The 4,878-nt window shown below is 40.8% G+C and overlaps 1 long non-coding RNA gene across 1 annotated transcript; it reads left to right on the top strand.

Moving 5' to 3' along the window:
• Positions 1–1,313: 1,313 nt before the first annotated feature.
• On the top strand, positions 1,314–3,988 carry LOC134435845 (uncharacterized). Its single transcript, XR_010032107.1, has 2 exons — positions 1,314–3,021; positions 3,501–3,988. It is a non-coding gene; the product is annotated as an uncharacterized LOC134435845 (long non-coding RNA).
• The last annotated feature ends 890 nt before the right edge of the window (positions 3,989–4,878 follow it).

Raw genomic sequence — 4,878 nt, 5'->3', positions numbered from 1 at the left:
TCCCTACACCAGTACCAATTCATCGTAACGGGAAGACAAATGAATAAAAAATTGACTGTTATGAAATGGCTCTACAAGGACATTACGGGCTTGACAACACCAATGTTTTGAAAAGCCTCCCCATCCCATGATATTTTTTTTTCCAGAGTAGGCTATGTATGACCTGAAAGTGCTGACGCACATGTTGCATGCATGCTGAATATTAGCAGTCTTACCAGGAGGTGTTTCTTTAAGTTAGACGTTGTGTCTTTCGACGCTGACAAGATATTGACTTTGGGTTGGCACAACCGGCACTGGACATCGATATTGGCGCCCTTGTCTTCCTTGAAAATGAAATGTTTATTGTATTTCCACCGGGTAAATGCATTTTTCTCCATTGCTCACGACTGCTCTGTACTTCTTTGACTGAGTGATTGATGCAACGACAACGAACTATTGAACACTCCCACCAGCAGGGAAGGGAAGCAAGGCTGAGAGAACGTAGGTCGGTTAGGAATGCTACTGTCACTGTCGTCATTACGTAACAGGTGATGATTCCGGCGAAAAACCAAAAATCACAACATACAAGCCGCGGCATAACAATAAATGAATAAATAAATCAGTTAATATAATAATTAAATAAATAAAAGGGACCAAAGACGCAATTTCGCAAGAATTGTAATCCTGTTAAGTAATCCCCATTCCCACTGAATGTAACTGTAATCTGAATACATATTTTTTTGCTTGTAATGTAACGGATTACAATTACATTGATTTTGTATTCTTTTACCGTAACGCCGTTACATGTAATCCGTTACTCCCCAACCCTGCTTCTTATCCCCAAGCGTTATCCCCAAGCGTTACTTTTATTCCTGTCTGTGCATGACAATTAGCATTAGAAATAATGATGAAAATGGTATGGCTCTCACAAAAATATATATTTTTAAAAATGGGCGTTCATGGCTCTCTCCACCAAAAAGGTTCCCGACCCCTGCGCTACAGCAAACCTCTCCGAGTCAGATTTACGTATTAATTTTGACTGTCGGGGTCAAAGTAACTGATATTAAAATGTTGTTACAGGCTTCATGGTCCCTCTCAATACCTGGCGGACTGGTCTTGACTGAAAATGCCCCGCCTGATTTTTCATCCCAGTCCAGCAGTGAGGTGCAGTATGACCTGGGAATCATTCTAGGTAATGGGCTTTGTCATAGGGGTAGTTCACGTTCCGAAATGCATACTATGAAGTGCAATCAACAGCTGTGCATGCAACAACGGAACTCTATATGCTCTAGCTGTTCGGACACATCTAAAAACAAAGGTTGAAAATTATTAAAGTGGCCATGCCACTCTAATTACATAGCCATGTCCACCTTTTTTTCATAATCCTTGGTGTTCTCTGACCTGGTATGCAACATTATTTTAGCTGAAAAGTTATTTGATGGTGTATTTCAAAGCATTTTATTGCGCCCAAAAACACCTCTCAGGAGAACTAAGCGGTTTGTCCATAATGTTTATGAGCTTTGCACTGATTGGCTCAGCTGTTGCTAGAGAACCACGTCATTGTAGAGAACATGTTCTACCGAGGACTCGCAGGCTGCTCTCAGCCTTTGAGATAAAAGAAAAGAAAAATAAGCGTTGCTAAATGTTAAAATGATTGTGCTGAGTAGCGTTACTCCACACTTGCGCAGATTTAAAATGTACAAAACCTTATTGCATTCTGCGCCACTAGATGGCATATTTGGGGCATACAGATCCTGGGAGGAGGAGAAGAAGAAGTGCATGTTGTTGCTGCTAGCCACGTACTCACTCTGCCTGCGGTGGATTGTTTTATTCCGTGGCAATTTAAAACTACATCAGTAAATGTATTAACTTTACACCGAGCCTCTTCATTGCCTACTACAAAGCAACTTTATGCACCAGTTCGTCACTGATGGCTCATCAACGCGGCGGCATCCTCGTCATGGGACAACGGGTAAGATGCTAACCTACAACACCACTCAATGTTGTATTTTTTTTTGCTTCAGGCAGGCCTTCATATTTTTATTTTTCTTCTCGGACGTATTGTGTAGGTTAACTTGGTTTCACTCGTTACGTTTGATCCAAGTGGATTTCATTGTTGTTTCAGACACAACGTTTGCACAATGCGTCAAGAAGTAAGCTTATTTCAATGTTGTTGTATTGTGTTCAAAAGGTGTTGAATTGTTAGACATGTAGAAACACATTTAGGACAGACTACCGCTGTGAAAGACTATCTTGGGCCGTAACAACTGGCGACTGCAGATGTTAGAAAAGCAGTGGAGATTGGACGTAAGTGTCACTCTTAATCTGGGGTGTATTCATTTAGACCAGGACTGAGACTTTCGTTTTGATCAATCACTGGGTTTATCACCTGGAGTCGCCAGTTGATACGGGGGACTCAGTCTGTTACACCGGTTATAGGCCTACACTTTGATTAGTTTATGCATACATTTAAAACCTGGAATATATCCCCCCCTCAAAAGAAAGAAAAGCACAGCCAGAACTCTAAATTAACATTGCAATCAGCCAAATGCTGGTGAAAACTCAGGTTGGCTGGTACTAAATAAAACTTAGTAGCCACTTTGACCCATTGGTGAATATGCCTGGCTAGGCTAGTGAGATGAAACATCTATTAGCCATTTTGGCTGGTGATGAAAAAGGTTCATTTGAAGTCTTGAGCACCGCATACCTGTTATCAGTGTATCTCATCATTATGCTGTATCCTCATTCTGAAGCATCTATTACTGAACTGCACACATTTACACTTTATGCATATCTAGGGGTACATGCATATATTTTTTTAATCTTTCCATTTATGTTATACCTCCAGTGTAGGCCTATAATGTAATAGGATGTATATATTTATACATGGATGTATATAATTTTGTCATTGCAGGTTCATCAGAGTCAGGTGGTCAGCACCCAAACTAAAACCATGGGTCATGGTGAAGAAGGATGAGAGACTGTTCTATGTGCCCAGGATTCGTCAGGATGGTGTCCAAGAATTACATCCTAGCAGCACAGGTAAAGAAATGAATAGTGAGTTGTGATTAATATTATTTAGCCTACTGCCTGGCATCACATTTTTAAATTCAGACAACCTAGAGCTACATCAGGTAATTATTCAATCAGTACTGTAACAGTACAGGGGTTAGACAACGAAGCATCTTGGTGTCAGAAGCTGACGCAGAGTGTGAAGGTTCAATTAGTAAGGTAATAAGAGCACAGTTCTCTTCAAAATATTGCAATTCACACACCATAACAGGTTAAAAAATTAGACATTTTTGGTGGGCTATATGTGCTTTGCTCTTTCCCTGTTAATTGAGCCTTCACACACTGCTCTTTAGTGCAATGTGCAATTAATGTAGACTGGCCACCAAGGTGGTCCAATTTATTCATGAAACGTCCCACACCAAAATGTAAGGTGTTTTCATTGTCTAACACCTGTATATTACAATGCATTACCATATTAATTTAAATAACATGTTTTCCTTTTTTATCAGAACAGGACGCCATCATGAAGAAGTTGCCTGTGGGGCTTCGCTTGGGCTTTGCCAGCGCCTCACTATCAGTGCTGCTGGTCTCCTTATCCACCGTGCCTACCCCCACATTCCTCCCTTGATGCATTCATCTCCTGACCTGTACCTGCTGTGGTAGTAGTCAGTGATGACACACAGTAGTTGTGATAATAACATACATGTATATGAAATAACTGAAATGATGTCCGTCCAGGCATTTCCTTTGGTATTTTATTATCCAGTATATGTATGTATCCAGTTACATGGGTATTTTGGTGCCTGGATTATACGGCATGTAAGTAATAATATGAACTCAGGTCAGGATACCACAGTAGTTCAGACAACCATTCATTAATATAAAATGCACATGTGTTATATGTCCATCCCAGGATAGACGTCCCCTCGTATCACCTTCGTAACCCTAAAATGCATGTGTACTTTGTGTCTAAAAATAAAGTCTATGAACAACTGAATGATCTGATTAATACATTGAAATGGTGTGGTGCAGATGCTGAAATGGGGAAGTTAATTGGTTAAACTTGGCTTGGTGTGCTGGACCTCGGTCTCTTCCATACATCCAATCTCAGCCATCAGGTCATTGCTCTTCTCACCTGGAGAAATGGAAAGATATACTTAAATTACAATTTTTATCACAAACAACCAAGTTTATCACAGTGAATTGGTTACTGTCCCTGCAGCATTGTGGGGCTAAGTGCCTTGCTCAAGGGCACTTCAGCCATGATGGAGATGAGGAGAGAGGTAAAGATGGGTTTCGCACCTGCCCCAATATTAAGACCACCTCCCTAACCATTAGGCTGACTGATGACTCATTTTGGAAGGCAGACAATTTTGTGAAAACATTAAGTGTTGCACTTAACATTAATTACAAGGACAACATGAAGTGTGCATCCCAATATGTGACCTTGCCTCCTCCACTTGTGCTTGTCTCCTCGTCCCACCTCCTGGCCCCTCCTCCGTGGAGAAAACGATAAAGTTTCCCAGCTGTCAGCCTCGCCACAACAACTTTTGAGGGACTGTTTTTCATTCACCATCCCACTTGCAAATGAGAAAAAGACTTAACAATTGAGCTTTTGCAAGATATTGAAATATAATGCTGTTGTCAGTGATATCATGACGAGAAGCAAGTGGAGGAGGCAAGGTCGCATATTAAAACGCACTCGAAGGCTGGGTAGGCCTGTGCAGGTTATGGATAATGTGACTGGCATTTCATGACAGCATCCTATGAAGAGTAAGCCTACTACTATAGGAAATTCGGCACTAGAGATGTGTACACATGGTTTACTTTTACATTTAAACCATAACACTGAACTTCATAGCCTTTCTTTTTTACTAAGAGCACTAA

This window comes from Engraulis encrasicolus, chromosome 20 (genome assembly GCF_034702125.1).
Source record: "Engraulis encrasicolus isolate BLACKSEA-1 chromosome 20, IST_EnEncr_1.0, whole genome shotgun sequence".
NCBI lineage: Eukaryota > Metazoa > Chordata > Actinopteri > Clupeiformes > Engraulidae > Engraulis > Engraulis encrasicolus.
The sequence above is the reverse complement of the archived record's forward strand: the minus strand, read 5'-3'. Positions and strand labels throughout refer to the sequence as shown.